Source organism: Cherax quadricarinatus, chromosome 90, assembly GCF_038502225.1.
Source record: "Cherax quadricarinatus isolate ZL_2023a chromosome 90, ASM3850222v1, whole genome shotgun sequence".
Lineage (NCBI taxonomy): Eukaryota > Metazoa > Arthropoda > Malacostraca > Decapoda > Parastacidae > Cherax > Cherax quadricarinatus.
Window position 1 is genome coordinate 16,108,741 of NC_091381.1, and position 22,098 is coordinate 16,130,838.

The following is a 22,098-nucleotide window of genomic DNA, read 5'->3' on the forward strand; positions in this document are numbered from 1 at the left end:
ACGTTGAGGGTAATCACTAAGGAGGTGTATTGCTTCAACCAGCGACTCTTAGTGCTTGCAGTTTTGCCAAGCGTCCCTGGGGCAATACTCAGTCGAAAACACTAGCAATATCCAGTGTTATAACACAACTGACCTTGGAGTCATTCAGCGACTGGTGCTACACAGTGGAGAGGATTAACAAGAGATCAGCAGAAGAGTAACCTTTTTTGAATCCATAATGACGATCCCAAAGCATCTAGTAGTTGTCAAAAAACTGAGTAATTTTTAATAACAATATCTTTATTTTTACAGGTTCATGTACAAGATATACAGGCCTAGCTGACATCAATGACATACTAATATGTAGAAAGCCGCTTGTTATACAGAGCGTTTCGGGCAAATTAGGTCAGTTTTGTCACATGATGCAACCCTCTAGTCGACTAACACCCAGGTACCCATTTTACTAATGGGGAACATAAACAACCGGTGTAAGGAAACACGCCCAATGTTTCTACACTCGCCGGGAATCGAACTCGGACCTTCGCCGTGTGAAGCGAGAGCTTTAGCCACCAGGCCACGGGACCACCGTGATTGACAGTTGTTGATTTTTTCGCTCTGTTCGTATTTTTGTAAACAAAAACATTTGCCACTTTCCACAGTGAAGGCCACTAACACTTTGCAAGTCATTGCTGACAGACGCGATTCATAAGTGATGCTTACTTGACTGCACATCTAATCGGCAATCATGTACTCACCTAAACTTGGTCCACAGGGTTTTCATGGTTTACGTAATTAAGGAGGAGATATAATTCATACTACATCATTGTGGTATCTCACAACTTCGGCAAAGTACTTGCAACTAGCTGAGCAGATATGGACTTGCATTTTTACAACAAAGTGTTCAGAAAACAAGTTAGCTTTTTCTTGAGTGCTAACAGAGACAGTGCCATTCTCTCGATTAAGAGGTAAAATAATTTCATTACGTGAGTATCCTAATCAGTTCTTAACATTAACCACGGTGTTCTGAACCCCTCTCTTCCTGAATGCAGTTTTGTTATTTGTGTCAGCCTCCCATCTAGAGATGGCTTAGTTTTGGACTTCCTGTATGTGCCGACAGGCTTTCCTAATAAGAATCATGTTTTAGGTACATTGTACTTTTTCAATTGTTTTGTGGAGGAAGTAGCCTCTCCAAAATGAAACACAAAACAAGACTAATCTGAAGCTTTTATTACATACAGCTAATGACCGATGTAAGGCTATGTTTAGTGAAGGCGTAATGTAATAATCAGCATCATCTTGGAGGAGAGGTTGTGCGTGATGAGTCTTCACCTATTTCTTTCGGTATCGTTAGTGTCGCAAAAACGGCCTTCTGATTGGATGAGTCACCATAACTAAGAGGTTTTCAAGATACTATGACTTCATATTGACCACTGGGTTGAAGGAGGCGTCAGAGACATGAGTAAAAAAAAAATCTATTAAGATTTCTATGTCAGATACTAAAAGTAATACATCAGAATCTCTCTGAATAAGATGTTAGTTGTGGTCACCAACAATTACAGTATGTTGCTGAAGAGAAACGTACCTGGGTGGGTGACAGGTAAGAGTCTTCACCAGTTCTGAGATCAAATTCTTAAAGAACCAGTTACATTGCATGTCCATTTTTTTTGTTTCGACAGCAATCTTGTTAATGTTCCTTTTTGTGGCGGTAATTACACCTGACAACTCTCAAACAGTAGTTGGTGGTGAGCTCCATTCTCTGTATCTAGGTGCCTGGGAGTGTGATGTTTCGCAGTTGATTCGGCAATTGATATTTTTGTATGCTTTGCTGCTGGAAAGCCTATGGATTATTATGTACCTGGTGGGCGTTTGCCGGGGGCTGAGTTGGCTGGAGAAAAGACGTCTATTTGTGGCTTCCTCTTTCTCTTTCACGTCTTATTCCTAGTTCTCCTCCACGTCCTCTTTCATGCCCTCATCCAGACCTACGAGATATATCTCTGCTCTTTGTGCTTTGGTCCGGCATTTGTTTGGGTATAATGTCGGTCAGCTGATTCTTAGCTACAGCAGTTTCTGCTGGGGAAGAATCCTATTGTTAGTTGTACTGATAGATGTTGGAACAGTGATGTCAGGTGTAGGACTAGTAATGACAGATCCAGGGCTTGCTTCGTTATTGGTTAATGGATTCGTTCCCTATGTGGTGGCTAAAGAAGTTGTAATGGAATTTTCAGTTATGAAGTTTCGAGCCCTAACTGTCTTTGGAGGTCTAAAGCGACAGGATTCCCACCATTTCTTTGCAGTTGTATTAGTCTCAGTATCAGCATCAGATGAGAATCCTGTTTCACTTAATGCAGGCCTTTTCTGGTTATCTATAATAGTGCGAAGATAATCTAACGAATACCTTGGTTTCAACCTTCTATTACAGCAATGAGAGCCTAATGAGTGGAGGTACTGAGGTTCCAAAAATCCTACCTGATGTAACGCTAAGCTCTTTTCTGGTACATAAATTGATAGATGTCTTTCAAGTTCCTAAGATGATCTACCTTTCTAAAACAACAGCCTCCTATCGTGCAGGCTGTCGGACAGTAATTGGAACACGTAGCCTCAAGGCATTTAAGATATGCCTGGCCTCATGTGATGTATCTATATGTGCTGCAGTGACTTTTATGACAGTAACCAGATAGCGACTATAATCTTGCAGTTTCGTGATGCGATGTCACTACAAAAGAAAAGGTTAGCAAAGATAACCATAAAGTTATACAGGAGAGTATGGTTGTGAGAGAGAGATGAATTTGAGGGTAGTTCTTATTCACTGCTGGGAAGGATTGCGCCTTCACGCACTGATCACTTAATAATTCCTGTCTGTATGTTATCCACTGCATGCTAATCTAATGACAGAAGTGAACACGAGTCATGGTGTCCTAATGATGCAAAGTCACGTTCTTTTACAGTAGATATACATTTTTATATAGCATCTTAACCCCTTATGGGGCTGACTGCAAAATTTGTGGGTCTGAGGACGAGCTTTTCTGCACGTGTCATCCTACTCGTGCCGCGCATCTAGATTCCTGTTCTTTATTTCTGACCAATCACAAGCCTTTCCTGAGTCGCTTCAGCTAAGTGGTGCCATCCTGTTCTCGCTTCCCATTGGTTGAGAGACCAAGATGTGGCTTGGCGTTGCCAAGATTAACATTTTTTCATCTAGTGAGACTCAAATACCTTTGGATTTTATCCTCTACAATGTCAGTAAGTACTGATTGCTATGTCTAGTGCATAAATGAATAGTTTAGGCATATTTTTATATATACATATATAAAGGCCGTTTGAAGCATAATATGAGTGTACCATGCAAATGAAAAAAGTGCAACAAAAGAGGCCTCAATAAATGTTGGTCTGCCCTTTTTGGGCCACTTTTCAATTTCAGTAAATAAATATTTATAAAAAATATTTATATTTTTTATATGAATTTTGTAGTGGTCTGAATGTGTACAAAATGTTTTTGTCCTTTCAGATCAATGAGAAATTGTTTTATGGGGAGCCCTCCAACACCAAGTCAAACATGTATGAGTTTTGGAGGAAAGTGACTCAGAACCGGAGGTAGATGACCCAGAATTGCTTGAAAGTGGTGATGAATACTTGCCACCAGATGCAGAGGTGTCAAGTGATGATGAGGAGGAAGAAATGCCAGCCAAAAAGCGAAAATATTCAAGAAAAAGAAAGGTATTACGATCAAGGAGATGCCTGATGAAGATATTCATGATGAGCTTGCTGTTGACAGTAACCCCAGCTGGACCTGTGGTCACATCCATAATGACCCTTTGCCTTCCATTCTAGCAATTAGTAATATAGAATGACTGTTCTTTCTCAGGGAATTCAGGAATGTGGGACTTGGAAATTTTATCCCTTTGCAATGTGTCAATGTAGCAATTTGGTTTCTTTTTATGTTTTTCTAATACCTAAAAAAGGTTTGGATACAAGTTCTATTTATGTTTTTGATATTGTCTGTTTGTATAATAAATTAAAAAAAATAGTTATTTGCTTTTTTATTAACCATTGCAAGTTTGCAACATCCAAATTTATACTCCCTTAAATGGGCAGACCATAATAAATTAGGGCTTCACAGATTAGCAATTGCTTGAAAACTAACCATCAGAATTCCATTTATATGGGCTCATTGACATTATATTGAGTTACTCTATCCACTATAGGGAGTTCAGTTCGAATTTCTAATTTTATGGCCATTTGCCCCATGAAGGGTATTAAGTTATAAGACATTCACAGTGAAAGCAATCGGGTCGATGACAGTACACAGAGCCCAGCCAGGAACTCGACTTATGAACATAATACATGACTCACTTTTACTGGGGTTTGTGTGAAGAGCTTTGTCCTGACCAGCCTTCGCAGTTAAATAATTAACGACATAGTTTGTGAAGCTGATACACACGTGATCATTCATTCTTCTGTCTGTCTGTCAGTCTGTCAGTCTGTCAGTCTGTCTGTCTCTGTCTGTCTGTCTGTCTGTCTCTCTCTCTCTCTCTCTTTCTCTCCCCCCCCCATGACTAGTCATAATATCCATAATGAACAGTTCCATTAGCGACCTCCAATATTTCTTCATGCGCAAACATCTCCATCTTGCCGTTGCTTTGTCTTTTATTCTCCAGAACAGCTGAGTTAGTGGCGGCGTGAACCCTGTTTCCCATCAGCAGCTGTTGCCTCCAAGTAATGTTTCTCACGTACTTCTTGGTTGTAGTGCTGGGTTAGGTGAGGCTGGGGTGCTGGTCGAGGTGCTTCTGCAGGGGACGCTCAGGGTGGCGGAGATGGTTATGTTGGTATTGTAGTTGGAGATAATGGTTGTGCTTGTGGTGGTGTAGGCGATGATGGCTGTGCTTGTGGTGGTGTAGGTGATGATGGGTGTGTTTCTGGTGGTGTAGGTGATGATGGTTCTGCTTGTGGTGGTGTAGGTGATGATGGGTGTGTTTCTGGTGGTGTAGGTGATGATGGTTCTGCTTGTGGTGGTGTAGGTGATGATGGGTGTGCTTGTGGTAGTATAGGTGATGATGGCTGTGTTTCTGGTGGTGTAGGTGATGATGGTTGTGCTTGTGGTGGTGTAGGTGATGATGGCTGTGCTTGTGGTGGTGTAGGTGATGATGGGTGTGCTTGTGGTAGTATAGGTGATGATGGCTGTGTTTCTGGTGGTGTAGATGATGATGGTTCTGCTTGTGGTGGTGTAAGTGATGATGGCTGTGCTTGTGGTGGTGTAGGTGATGATGGGTGTACTTGTGGTAGTATAGGTGATGATGGCTGTGTTTCTGGTGGTGTAGGTGATGATGGCTGTGCTTGTGGTGATGTAAGTGATGTTGGTTGTGCTTGTGGTGGTGTAGGTCATGATGGCTGTTCTTGTGGTAGTGTAGGTGATGATGGCTGTTCTTGTGGTAGTGTAGGCGATGATGGTTGTTCTTGTGGTAGTGTAGGCGATGATGGCTGTTCTTGTGGTAGTGTAGGTGATGATGGCTGTTCTTGTGGTAGTGTAGGTGATGATGGCTGTTCTTGTGGTAGTGTAGGTGATAATGGCTGTTCTTGTAGTGTAGGTGATGATGGCTGTTCTTGTGGTAGTGTAGGTGATTATGGCTGTTCTTGTGGTAGTGTAGGCGATGATGGCTGTTCTTGTGGTAGTGTAGGTGATGATGGCTGTTCTTGTGGTAGTGTAAGTGATGATGGCTGTTCTTGTGGTAGTGTAGGTGATGATGGCTGTTCTTGTGGTAGTGTTGGTGATTATGGCTGTTCTTGTGGTAGTGTAGGTGATTATGGCTGTTCTTGTGGTAGTGTAGGTGATGATGGCTGCTCTTGTGGTAGTGTAGGTGATAATGGCTGTTCTTGTGGTAGTGTAGGTGATGATGGCTGCTCTTGTGGTAGTGTAGGTGATAATGGCTGTTCTTGTGGTAGTGTAGGTGATAATGGCTGTTCTTGTGGTAGTGTAGGTGATGATGGCTGCTCTTGTGGTAGTGTAGGTGATAATGGCTGTTCTTGTGGTAGTGTAGGCGATGATGGCTGTTCTTGTGGTAGTGTAGGTGATGATGGCTGTTCTTGTGGTAGTGTAAGTGATGATGGCTGTTCTTGTGGTAGTGTAGGTGATGATGGCTGTTCTTGTGGTAGTGTAGGTGATTATGGCTGTTCTTGTGGTAGTGTAGGTGATTATGGCTGTTCTTGTGGTAGTGTAGGTGATGATGGCTGCTCTTGTGGTAGTGTAGGTGATAATGGCTGTTCTTGTGGTAGTGTAGGTGATAATGGCAGTTCTTGTGGTAGTGTAGGTGATAATGGCTGTTCTTGTGGTAGTGTAGGTGATGATGGCTGTTCTTGTGGTAGTGTAGGTGATTATGGCTGTTCTTGTGGTAGTGTAGGCGATGATGGCTGTTCTTGTGGAAGTGTAGGTGATGATGGCTGTTCTTGTGGTAGTGTAAGTGATGATGGCTGTTCTTGTGGTAGTGTAGGTGATGATGGGTGTGTTTCTGGTGGTGTAGGTGATGATGGTTCTGCTTGTGGTGGTGTAGGTGATGATGGGTGTGCTTGTGGTAGTATAGGTGATGATGGCTGTGTTTCTGGTGGTGTAGGTGATGATGGTTGTGCTTGTGGTGGTGTAGGTGATGATGGCTGTGCTTGTGGTGGTGTAGGTGATGATGGGTGTGCTTGTGGTAGTATAGGTGATGATGGCTGTGTTTCTGGTGGTGTAGATGATGATGGTTCTGCTTGTGGTGGTGTAAGTGATGATGGCTGTGCTTGTGGTGGTGTAGGTGATGATGGGTGTACTTGTGGTAGTATAGGTGATGATGGCTGTGTTTCTGGTGGTGTAGGTGATGATGGCTGTGCTTGTGGTGATGTAAGTGATGTTGGTTGTGCTTGTGGTGGTGTAGGTCATGATGGCTGTTCTTGTGGTAGTGTAGGTGATGATGGCTGTTCTTGTGGTAGTGTAGGCGATGATGGTTGTTCTTGTGGTAGTGTAGGCGATGATGGCTGTTCTTGTGGTAGTGTAGGTGATGATGGCTGTTCTTGTGGTAGTGTAGGTGATGATGGCAGTTCTTGTGGTAGTGTAGGTGATAATGGCTGTTCTTGTGGTAGTGTAGGTGATGATGGCTGTTCTTGTGGTAGTGTAGGTGATTATGGCTGTTCTTGTGGTAGTGTAGGCGATGATGGCTGTTCTTGTGGAAGTGTAGGTGATGATGGCTGTTCTTGTGGTAGTGTAAGTGATGATGGCTGTTCTTGTGGTAGTGTAGGTGATGATGGCTGTTCTTGTGGTAGTGTAGGTGATTATGGCTGTTCTTGTGGTAGTGTAGGTGATAATGGCTGTTCTTGTGGTAGTGTAGGTGATAATGACTGTTCTTGTGGTAGTGTAGGTGATAATGACTGTTCTTGTGGTAGTGAAGGTGATGATGATTGTGCTTTTTGTGGTATAGGTAATTATGAAGGAAAGAAGAACGATGAATGTGCACACGAAAGTGATGGCGGGATAAAGAGGAAATAGAGGAGAGAAAGAACTGAATAATAAGGTAAACAGACAATACATCATTCATGTAGCACTTGGGCATGAGTCTTCGAATACGGTGTTAATAAGGAAATGTAAAGTGTCATTAGCAAGAGTACTCAGTGGCCTATGCAGAAGGAGCTTTGATGAAAATGAAGTCCCAGAAGCATTGAAAAGTGCAAACGGAGACAGCAAAATAACAGCAAAAATCTATATAATAGTAACACTAACATCAGGAGTCTTAAAAATAATTAGAAAGTACATACTCTGATATACCAAATTACTATTTTTGAGGATAAAAAGAAAGATCTGCTCAAACTAGTTGACAATGAAATAGGAAGGTACTAACTTTCTCAGCTTCTAGACCACATTGACAAAAATACATACGCGTTGGAAGTACAACAAAATGCTTACGTAATCTACATGAATTTTGCCATTGTATTTAACATATGTAACCGTGGAACAAAATTTCATGAAATGATGCTAGTAGATAAAAGAGAAGAGTCGGGATATAGAAATTAAAATGTATAAAATGAAGATCACGTAGAATGGAAGAAAATTACACATTTCCTTGACTCAGTAAATTAAAAATATTTTGTTGTTCCAAGGTAAGATCATAAGATTGTTACTGTTACTCACCCTAATAGAAAAAAAAGACAAAAATATTTGTTTCATAATTCCATTGCAGAGGACACAGAGAGGCAACAAACTAATATAATAAAACCTACAATGGGCAAATAAAAATAACACGATCATTGGTGACACATGAAAACCTCAAAAATGACATCGACACCATGCCCAGCCCTTCTAGGGTAGGGTAGGTGCCTGAGCCCGAGCCTTTAGCTCATAAGACTGTCATTCCCATTTGCCCCCTTGGGGCGGGGATGGCAGACCAGAGAGGCCTAGCTTGTGGCTAGGCCTGGGGACAGTTGGTCCCAAAGATGAGGAGGTACTTGTGCCTCCTCCCATGGGAGACTTAGGTCTCAGACACTCCCTGAAGAGGGAGCCAAGGCCGGGCCACCACTTGGACAAGGCCCGGGCCGGGAGAATACCGGCTAATCTTTAACTAACTCAAAAATGAGAACCTTACAGAACAGTCTGATCATAAAACTGATCAAGAGTGAACCAAATTTGGCCCAAAATTATTTTCGTGGCTCACCCTTGAATGGAAACTATGTTCCTATGTTCTCAGAGATAAAATTAGCCAGAAAGATTAATCTTCTTCTAGTACGGCGATGTATTAAAAGTTATTAGTACGTTGCTCTTTAACTGTTTATTGTGATTAGTTGTTGCATTTGTATTATCATTAATATTCATAATTAAACAGAAAGCTAAGTCGTGCATTTACTTACAAAAAAAATCTGTTTGAATGTAATTATTATTATCCTTATAGTCTGTATCAGCAAACAACACTTCACTTCGCGCTAATGTTATGTGTTCGCCTCTGCATAAAGTGTGTCGCCCGACAAATGTACCACTTTATATGTAGTGGCGCGCGAGCCACAATAATTGTGCACTCCTCTTATGGAGCGTGAGGAGCAATTAAGAGATATAGAAATAATAGTGTCAGGGAATCTATGATTTGGAAAACACAATAAGGTAAATGCAACAAAGTTCAGGAAGATGACTCTAAATTATATAATAGAACTTACAAAACAAGAGAAGCATTGTCAATGATTGTAATTTTAAAACCAATTGTGCTCTCATAACTTAAATGATGTTGTGTGCTCAGAACATTTTTCAAGGCAGGAGAGATAACAGTGCTAGAATATGTACAGAAGTTATATACTGCTCGCATAGAATAAATAAACCGTATAAATTATTAGGAATGCTTCAGAGAACTTGGACATTTCTTTCTGGGACAGTTGAGAGATGTAGGTAACAGCTCTTAGCTTGCCAATAAAGTTAGGAATCCTTAACCTGTAATATAGCTGTCAATAAAGCTAGGGATCCTTAACGCCATCAAGCCTGTGTAAAAAAAAAAAAAAAAAAAAAAAAAAAAAAAAAAAAAAAAAAAGAGAGAGAAGAGAGAGAGCTGATAATTTGTACAAGGGCCACTTGACGGAGTGGTCCTTAACCTGTATTTAGCTGAACCAACTTACTGGAATGAGAGGAATGAGAGAATATTTGGAATTATTCCAGTGAGAAGCATGGGACGCCATCTGTGGCCCAAGACTACTACTAGCAAATGTCTAAAATATTGCCAGAAAGAATATAGAAGTTTTTCAAGAAGAAGCTGGACAACTGAACTGATTAGCGGAAAGAGGTGAAGGAGAGAAAGGAGAGAAAATGTGAAGGGTGAAAGTTCGGGAAGAGGAGGGATAGTTTAGTGCAATGTAGAAGGTAAGAGAGAGAAAGAATGAGAGAGATAAACATAGAAACAGAGACAAAGAGAAAGACAAAGACAAAGACAGAGAGAGAGAGAGAGAGAGAGAGAGAGAGAGAGAGAGAGAGAGAGAGAGAGAGAGAGAGAGAGAGAGAGAGAGAGAGAGAGAGAGAGAGAGCGAGAGAGAGAGAGAGAGAGAGAGAGAGAGAGAGAGAGAGAGAGAGAGAGAGAGAGAGACAGAGAGAGAGAGAGAGAGAGAGAGAGAGAGAGAGAGAGAGAGAGAAAGAGAGAGAGAGAGAGAGAGAGAGAGAGAAAGAGAGAGAGAGAGAGAGAGAGAGACAGAGACAGAGACAGAGAGAGAAGAGGGAAAGGAAGAGGAAAGGGAAATGAATATGGGGGAGAGGAAAATGTAAAGGAAGAGTTACAAGAAATAAAACTGAGAGAAAGCGGAAGGAGGTAAATGGGCTGAAGGGAAGGGGAAGAGAGGAAAATAACAAATAAGAGGAGAGACAAGGTTAGGAAAGCGATAGAAGAAGGGGAGAGAAAGAAAGAAAGACAACTATGTAGAGGGAGAGGAAAGAGGGAAGAGGAGAGATATAAATATCCTAAACTAAAAACTAATTATTAAGAAAAAACTGACAATGAAAAATCAGTAAAAGAAAATGTTTATATAAAAGTTTTAACTAATTTATCCAATGATTGTTGATATAACATTATTATTATTACTCTTATTACCGTCCATTATTGATTGTTATTACTGTTATTACCGTCCATTATTGATTGTTATTACTGTTATTACCGTCCATTATTGATTGTTATTACTGTTATTACCGTCCATTATTGATTGTTATTACTGTTATTACCGTCCATTATTGATTGTTATTACTGTTATTACCGTCCATTATTGATTGTTATTACTCTTATTACCGTCCATTATTGATGTTATTACTGTTATTACCGTCTATTATTGATTGTTATTACTCTTATTACCGTCTATTATTGATTGTTATTACTCTTATTACCGTCCATTATTGATTGTTATTACTGTTATTACCGTCCATTATTGATTGTTATTACTGTTATTACCGTCCATTATTGATTGTTATTACTGTTATTACCGTCCATTATTGATTGTTATTACTCTTATTACCGTCCATTATTGATTGTTATTACTCTTATTACCGTCTATTATTGATTGTACTGCACATATACAGATGTTACGTGATGATTGTACTACACTCACCCACAAGTGACTTGATGATTGTACTACACTCACCCACAAGTGACTTGATGATTGTACTACACTCACCAACAAGTGACTTGATGATTGTACTACACTGACCCACAAGTGACTTGATGACTGTGCTACATTGACTCACAAGTGACTTTATGATATTACTACACTGAACAACAAGTGACTTGATGATTGTACTACAGTCATCCACAAGTGACTTGATAATTGTAGTACACTTACCCACATGTGAAGTGACGATTGTACTACATAGACCCACAAGAGACTTGATGATTTTACTACAGTGACCCTCAAGTGACTTGATGATTGCACAACACTGACCTACGAGAGACATGATGATTGAACTACACTCACCCAAAAATGACTTGATGACTGTTCTTCACTCACCCACAAGTGACTTGATGATTATACTACACTCACCAACAAGTGACATGATGATTGTACTACACTCACCAACAAGTGACATGATGATTGAACTACACTCACCAACAAGTGACTTGATGATTGCACTACACTGACCCACAAGTGACTTGATGATTATACTACAATGACCCACAAGCGACTTGATGATTGCACTACAGAGACCCACAATTAACTTGATTGTACTACACTCACCCACAAAAGACTTGATGATTGTACTATATAGACCCACAAGTGACTTGATAAATGAACTACACTCACCAACAAGTGACATGATGATTGTACTACACTCACAAACAAGTGACTTGATGATTGCACTACACTGACCCACAAGTGACTTGATGATTGTACTACAGTGACCCACAATTGGCTTGATTGTACTACACTCACCCACAAAAGACTTGATTGTTCTACATAGACCCACAAGTGACTTGATGAATATACTACACTCACCAACAAATGACTTGATGATTGTACTACACTGACCCACAAGCGACTTGATGATTATACTAGAGTGACCCACAAGTGACTTGATTGTACTACACTGACCCACACGTGGCTTGATGATTGTACTACACTCTCCAACAAGTGACATGATGATTGTACTAAACTCACCAACAAGTGAGTTGATGATTGTACTACACTGATCCACAATTGACTCGATGATTATATTACATTGACCCGCAATTGACTTGATGATTGTACTACACTCACCCACAAGAGACTTCATGATTGTACTTCAGTGACCCACAAGTGTCTTGATGATTGTACTACAGTGACCCCCAAGTGACTTTATGATTGTACTACACTGACCTGTAAGTCACTTGACCATTATTGTACAGTGACCCAAAAGTAACTTGATGATTGTACTGCACTGACCCACAAGTGACTTGATGATTGTACTACACTGACCCACAAGTGACTTGATGATTGTACTAGAGTGACCCACAAGTGACTTTATGATTGTACTACACTGACCCAAAAGTGACTTGATGAATATGCTGCACTGTTCCCTAAGTGACTTTTAGTACTACACTCACCCAAAAGTGATTTGGTGATTGTACTACACAGACCCACAAGTGACTTGATTATTGTACTACAGTGACCCGCAAGTGACTTGATGATTGTGCTACACAGACCCACAAGAGACTTGTTGATTGTACTACACTCACCCACTAGTGACTTGATGATTGTAATACACTCACCCACAAGTGACTATGATTATTCTACACTCACCCATACGTGAAATGATGATTGTAGTACATAGACCCACAAGTGACTTGATGAATGTACTACACTGATCCAGAAGTGACATTATAGTACCACACCGACCCAAAAGTGGCTTGATGATTGTACTACACTGACCCACAAGTGACTTTATGATTATACTACTCTCACCCACATGTGAAATGATGATTGTACTACATTGTCCCACAAGTGGCTTGATGAATGTACTACACTGATCCACAAGTGACTTGATGATTGTACTACACTTACAAACAAGTGACTTGATAATTGTGCTACACTGACCCAGAAATTACTTTATGATAGTACTACACTGACCCACAAGAGATTTTATGATTATACTATACTGACCCACCATTCACTTGATGATTTCACTACACTGACCCACAAGTGTCTTGATGAATATACTACACCGACCTACAAAAGACCTGATTGTACTACACTGACCACCAAGTGACTTGAAGATTGTGCTACACTGACCTAGAAATGACTTCATGATTGTAATACACCGACGTAAAAGTGAATTGATGATTGTACTACACAGACCCACAAGTGACTTGATTCTTGTACTTCATTGACCTAAAAGCGACTTGATGATTGTACTACACTGATCCACATGTGACTTGATTGTACTACACTAACCTAGAAGTGAGTTTATTGTACTACTCTCACCAACAAGTGATTTGATTGTACTACACTCAACAACAATTGACTTGAGGATTGTGCTACACTGATCCACAAGTGTCTTGATGATTGTACTAGACTCACCCAAAAGTGACTTGATGATTGTACTACACTCACCAACAAGTGACTTAATAATTATACTACACTCCAACACGTGAAATAATGATTGTACTAGACTGGCCCTCAACTGACTTGACGAATGTTCTACACTGATCCACAAGTGACTTAATAGTACTACACTGACCCACAAGTGTCTTGATGAATGTACTACACTGATCCACAAGTGACTTTATAATACTATACCGACCAACAAGTGACTTGATGATTGTACTACACTGACTCACAAGTGACTTGATGATTTCACTACACTCACCCACAAGTGACTTGATGATTGTACTTCACTGACCCACAAGTGACTTGATGATTGTACTTCACTGACCCACAAGTGACTTGATGATTGTACTACACTGACCTACAAGAGACTTGATGATTGTACTACACTCGCCCACAAGTGACTTGGTGATTGTACTACATTCACGCACAAGTGACTTGATGATTATACTACACTCACCCACACGTGAAATTATGATTGTACTACATAGACCCAAAAATTACTTAATGAATGTACCTCTCTGAACCAGAAGTGACTTTATGGTACTACACTGACTCAAAAGTGACTTGATGATTGTACTAAACTCACCAACAAGTGACATGATGATTGTACTAAACTCACCAACAAGTGACTTGATGATTGTACTACACTGATCCACAAGTGACTCGATGAATATATTACACTGACCCACAAGAGACTTCATGATAGTACTACATTGACCCACTAGTGAATTGATGATTGTACTTCAGTGACCCACAAGTGGCTTGATGATTGTGCTACACTGACCCACAAGTGACTTGATGATTGTACTACACTGACCCACAAGTGACTTTATGAGAGTACTACACTGACCCAAAAGTGACTTAATGATTGTACTACTGTGACCTACAAGTGATTGATGATTGTACTACACTCACCCATAAGTCACTTGATGATTATTCTACAGTGACCCAAAAGTGACTTGTTGATTGTACTACACTGACCCACAAGTGACTTGATGATTATACGACACTGACCCACAAGTGACTTGATGATTGTACTACACTGTTCCTCAAATGACTTGATGATTGTATTGCATAGACCCCAGTGACGATGGTTTTACTACTCTGACCCTCAAGTGACTTTTTGATTGTACTACACTGACCTACAAGTGACATGGTGATTGTATTGCACTGACCCGCAAGTGACTTGATGATTGCATTACATAGACCCACAAGTGAAGATGATTGTACTACACTGACCCTCAAGTGACTTGATGATTGTACTACACTGACCTACAAGTGACTTGGTGATAGTACGACACTGACCCACAAGTGACTTGATGATTGTACTACACTGATCCAGAAGTGACTTGATGATTGTAATACATAGAAACACAAGTGTCGATGATTGTACTACACTGACCCTCAAGTGGCTTGATGATCGTACTATACTGACCCACAAGTGACTTGATGATTGTACTACAGTGACCTGCAGGTGACTTGGTGGTTGTACTACACTGACCCACAAGTGACTTGATGATTGTATTACATAGACCCACAAGTGACGATGATTTTACTACACAGACCCTCAAGGGACTTGGTAATCGTACTATACTGACACACAAGTGACATGATTGTACTACACTGCCCCACAAGTGATTCTTTTGTATTACAATGACCCACAGGTGTCTAGATGATTGTATGACACTGACCCACAAGTGACCTAATAATCGTACTACACTGACCCAAAAGTTACTCGATGATTGTACTACACTCACCCACTCGTGAAATGATGATTGTACTACATAGACCCACAAGTGACTTGATGAATGTACTACACTGAACCAGAAGTGACTTTATTGTACTACACTGACTCACAAGTGACTCGGTTATTGTACTACACTGACGCACACGTGGCTTGATAATTGTACAACACTCACCAACAAGTGACATGATGATTTTACTAAACTCACCAACAAGTTACTTGATGATTGTACTACACTGATCCACAAGTGACTTGATGATTGTATTACACTGACCCACAAGTGACTTGATGATTGTACTACACTCACCCACAAGAGACTTCATGATTTTACTACACTGACCCACAAGTGACTTGATGATTGTACTACAGTGACCCACACGTTACTTGATGAATGTGCTACACTGACCCACAAGTGACTTGATGATTGTACTACACTGACCCACAAGTGGCTTTATGATAGTACTACACTGACCCAAAAGTGACTTGATGATTTTACTACAGTGACCTACAAGTGACTTGATGATTGTAATACACTCACCCATAAGTCACTTGATGATTATTCTACAGTGACCCACAAGTGACTTGATGATTGTACTACACTGACCCACAAGTGACTTGATGAATACACTACACTGATCCATAAGTGACTTTATAGTACTACAGTCACCCAAAAGTGACTTGGTGATTGTACTACACAGACTCACAAGTGACTTGATGATTGTACTACAGTGACCCGCAAGTGACTTGATGATTGAACTACACTCACCCACAGGAGACTTGATGACTGTACTACACTCACCAACAAGTGACTTGATTGTAATACACTCTCCAAAAAGTGACTTGATGATTGTGATGCACTGACGCAAAAGTGACTTGATAATTGTACTAGACTCACACAAAATGACTTGATGATTGTACTACACTCACCCTCAAGTGACTTGATGATTAAACTACACTCACCCACACGTGAAATGATGATTGTACTACACTGATCCACAAGTGACTTGAATGTACTACACTGATCCACAAGTGACTTGATGATTTTACTATACTGACCTACAAGTGACTTGATGATTGTACTACACTGACCTGCAAGAGACTTGATGATTGTACTACACTCACCCACAAGTGACTTGATGATTGTACTACACTCACCTACAAGAGACTTGATGATTATACCACACTCCCTCACACGTGAAATGATGATTGTAGCACATAGACCCACACGTGACTTGATGAATGTACTACACTGATCCAGAAGTGACTTTATAGTACTACACTGACCCACAAGTGGCTTGATGATTGTACTACACTGACCCACAAGTGACTTGATGATTATACTACACTCACTCAACCACACGTGAAATGATTATTGTACTACATTGTCCCACAAGTGAATTGATGAATGTACTACACTGATCCAGAAGTGATTTGATGAATGTACTACATTGATCCACAAGTGACCTGATGATTGTACTACACTCACCAACAAGTGACTTGATGATTGTACTTCACTCACCAACAAGTGACTTGATGATTGTACTACACTGACCCACAAGTGCCTTGATGAATGTACTACACTGATCCACAAGTGACTTTATGATAATAATAGAGTGACCCACAAGTGACTTGATGATTGTACTTCACTCACCAACAAGTGACTTGATGATTGTATTACACTGACCCACAAATGACTTGATGATCGTACTACACTGACCCACAAGTGACTTGATAATTGTACTACACTGACCCACAAGTGACTTTATGATAGTAGTACACTGACCCACAAGTGATTTTATTATTATGCTATACTGACCCACAATTGACTTGATGAATATACTACACCGACCTACAAGAGACCTGATTGTACTACACTGACCTCCAAGTGACTTGATGATTGTGCTACATTGACCTAGAAATGAATTCATGATTGTAATACACCGACCTAAAAGTGAATTTATGATTGTACTACACAGACCCACAAGTGACTTGATGCTTGTACTCCACTGACCTAAAAGTGACTTGATGATTGTTCTACACTGATCCACATGTGACTTGATTGTACTACACTGACCTAGAAGTGAGTTTATTGTACTACACTGACCCACAAGTGATTTGATGATTGTACGACACTGATCCACAAGTGACTTGATGATTGTACTACACTGATCCTCAGGTGGCTTGACGATTGTATTACATAGACCCCAGTTACGATGTTTTTACTACTCTGACCCTCAGGTGACTTGATGATTGTACTACACTGACCTACAAGTGACTTGGTGATTGTATTACACTGACCCACAAGCGACTTGATGATTGCATTACATAGACCCACAAGTGACTTGATGATTGTACTACACTGACCTACAGGTGACTTCGTGATAGTACGACACTGACCCACAAGTGACTTGATGATTCTACTTCACTGATCCACAAGTGACTTGATGATTGTATTACATAGACCCACAAGTGACGATGATTGTACTACACTATCCCTCAAGTGGCTTGATGATCGTACTATACTGACCCAAAAGTGACTTGATGATTGTGCTACACTCACCCACAAGTGACGATGATTTTACTACACTGACCCTCAAGTGACTTGGTTATCGTACTACACTGACCCACAAGTGACTTGATGAATGTACTACACTGACCCACAAGTCATTTTATTGTATTACGATGACCCACAAGTGTCTAGATGGTTGTATGACACTGACCCACAAGTGACCTAATAATCGTACTACACTGACCCAAAAGTTTCTCGATGATTGTACTACACAGACCCAAAAGTGACTTAATGATTTTACTTCACTCACCCACAAGTGACTTGTTGATTGTACTACACTGTCTTAGAAGTGACTTGATGATTGAACTGCACTGACCCACAAGTGACTTGATGATTGTACTACACTGACCTAGAAGTGACTTGATGATTGTCATACACCGACGTACAAGTAACTTGATGATTGTACTACAGTGACCTACAAGTGACTTGATGATTGTACTTCACAGAGCCACATGTGACTTGATGATTGTACTACATTGACTTAGAAGTGACTTGATGACTGAACTACACTGACTTACAAGTGACTTGATTGTACTGCACTGACCCACAAGTGACTTCATGATTGTACTATACTGACCCACAAGTGTCTTGATGATTTTACGACAATGACATAAAAGTGACTTGATGATTGTGCTGCACTGTCCTACAAGTGACTTGATGATTGTACAAAACAGACCTACAAGTGACTTGATGATTGTACTACACTTACCTGCAAATGACTTGTTTGTACTACACTGACCCACAACGGACGTGATGATTGTACTACCAAAAGTGACTTGACTCACCTAGAGGTGACCTAATGACTGTATTACATTGACCCACTAATGACTTGATGATTGTACTGCACTGACCCACAAGTGACTTGATGATTATGCTACGCTCACCTAAAAGTGACTTCATGATTACGTTTCTCTGTCATAGTTGCTTCATTATGATTGATATGCACTGACATGATAACTGATTTACACTGACATGATTGATGTGCACTGACGTGATTGATATACATTATCATGCTGATCGATATACACTGACATGATAAATGATATGCACTACTGTGACTTGATGTTTGTACCACAATGACCCAAATGTAAGCTTATGATTGTACTACTCTGGAAGAGACTTGACGTGATGACTGTATTACACTCTCCAGTTTGTGACTTGATGATTATACATCGCTGCCCCATATGTTATTTGATGTGACAGATGAATGTTTTACTTAGGAATATGTGTGATGTGATGGTTGTACTAAACTGTCGCAGATCGTACTACACTAAATGAAATGAGACTTGATGATTGTACAAAACTGTTTCAGATTTTTTTGAGTGTACTACACTGACATACATGTGACTTCAAAATAGCATTTCATCAGTATAGATGAGAATGAGGATTGTACTGAACTGACTCAGATGGGAATTATGATTGTACTAAAATTCCTTAGATGTGGCATGATGATTATAGTACACTGGCACGGAGATCATTTGGTTATTGTATTGTAGCCAGATGTGACTTGACAACCACACTATATTGTGCCAGACGTGAATAATGATTGTATTACACTCATCCGGAAGACACATGATGATTATGCCGTACTACACCGATCCAAATGTGACTTGGTAACTTCACTACAAAAAACCAGGTGAGGCTTGATGGTTGTGCTAAATTGGATCAGATGTGATTTTCTAGAACTAAAACAACATATATCTGATTTGACGAATGTACTACACTGAGACAGAGACAAGCTGGTGATTATACCATACTGGTACTGCATGATTTGATGACTATATTGTAATAGAGTGAGCCAAATACGACAGGATAAGGGTAAAGTACACTGGCTCAGGAGTGATTTGAAGATTGTACTGTACCACACTGACACAGTTTTAACCTGATGAGTTTGCCACAGTGGCCCAGATGCATCTTGATTTTGCTGTACTGGCATAGATATGACTTGATTGTACTACGATGACCCAAATATGACTTGATGATTATTAAACATTGCACTGACCTTGATGTGACTTGATGATTATTAAACACTGGCTAAGATGTGACTTGATGACTCCACTACAATGACAGTAATACGACTGCATGAAAATGATACAATGACATATTTCGTAATTAATAATTGCACGTTACCGACCCTGATGTGACTTGATGACTATACTACAACGACCCAGATTTGACTTGGTGATTATACTTAACACTCTCAGATGTGACACTGATGTTACTTGATGTTTGTTCCACTCTGACCCATACATTATTTGATTATTGTGCTACACTGACCGAGATATGACTTGATCAAAGCTCTACTCTAAGCCACATGTGACTTTATGAATAACAAACTGGCATAAATGTGACTTGATGTTAATACTACAATGAAAAGACGATTGTAACACATTGTGATGTGACTTGACTATTGTACTACAAAAGAGCCCCATGTGACTTAATGAGTTTACTAAAGTGACTGAGAAGTGAGTTGATGGCTGCACTACGCTCACCCAATTATGACCATATAATTGTATCACACTTCCCCAGGTGTATTCAGATGCTTGTATTACACCGAACCATGTGTGACTTTATCGCTGTGATACAGTGAACCTGATGTGACTTGATAACTGTACAACACAGATCAAAATGTTACTTAATTTTACTCTTCTCACCCAGACATGACTTGGTGATTGTACTGTACTTGGCTAGCTATGACCTGAATGGCTCAGATGTGAGTTGGTGATTGTACTACACTGGCATAGCTGTTATATAATAATTGTACTACACTGACTCAGACGTGAAAGACGAACGTTCTTCACAGGCAAAGCTGGGATGCGATGAGTGTTCTAAACTGGCACATATGTGCACTAATGATCGTAATACACTGATGTGACTTGTTGATTGTAAAACATAAATCGAAAAGTTGATTATTGTACTTTGCTGACGCAAACATGACTTGAATATGCAGCCCTGGTATGCATTTGGCTTGATGATTGTACTACAATGACACAGATGTGAATAAGCATTGTTCTATACTGACCCAAATGCGACTTCATGATTGTACTGTACTGGGCAATATATGACTTGATAACTGGACTACAGTGACTAAGATCTGATATATCGATTTTACCACACCTACCCAGATGAGACTTGATGATTGTAATAAACTAGCTTGTATGTGACTTGATAATTATAATAAAGTAGAAAATATGTGACTTAATGACAGTACCACACTGACGCACTTACGATGTGATGATAACACACCTACCCAGATGTTACATGATGCTTGCTCTGAACTACAGATAACCAAAAATGACTATGATTATAATTCACTGACCCAAAAACGATTTAATAAGTGTGCTGAACTTCGTTTTGTGATTGTACTGCACTGACCTAGATGTGGATGATGATTGTAATACACTGAATATTTTGTGTTTTAATAAATGTACTACACAAACACTGAAATGATTTAATGATTGAACTTCAATGCATCAAATGACTCTGATGATTGTATATTAGACTGTATTACATGTTTTTAATGAATGTAATGCGTAAACCCTAACGTGACTTGATTATTGTACCTAATTAAAATAGTTAGATCTAGATAACTGTTTCATTGGCGAGGAAGTGATGTGAAAACTTTGCTCCTCTTACCCAAAAGTGAATTTATAAACGTACTACACAGAGCCAAAAATAAGTTGAGGATATGTATATGTATATCTGTATGAATGAATATATAGACATTAGGTGTCATAAATATTCACGCACAGTAGAGTGTTTAAATCATACCACGGGTGGGGTTAGAACCCGCGATGAGAGAGTCTGTGAAAACTTGCATTTGTGGTTACAGTGGTGCCTATGCTAACCTTCCTATGGTGTATAAATATACCTGGTTGGATGAATCTTCTTGTAGCCAGCTGGTCCAGAGGCTAGCGAGTCGGTCTGGAGTTTTATCATTATCTCATCGCGGGTTCTAACACCACCAGTGGTATGATTTTTTTGCAACCGTGTCATAACGTTTTCGTGAGTCAGAGTGCTTAACTGACGGTGTCAAGAAGTGTCAGGATTCAGCAAGACCTGGACACGTAACGGAGGTAATTATATGCTTGGTTATTGGAGTTCAAACCAACAGAGAGATGTAACTTGAAAATTGTTCTCCACTGACCCTGATGTGACTTGACCATTGTACTAAACTAGTTTACATGTAACTTGATGATTTTACTACAATGATCAAGAAGTGATTTTATTGTTCAACACCGGCTTTGATGTAACT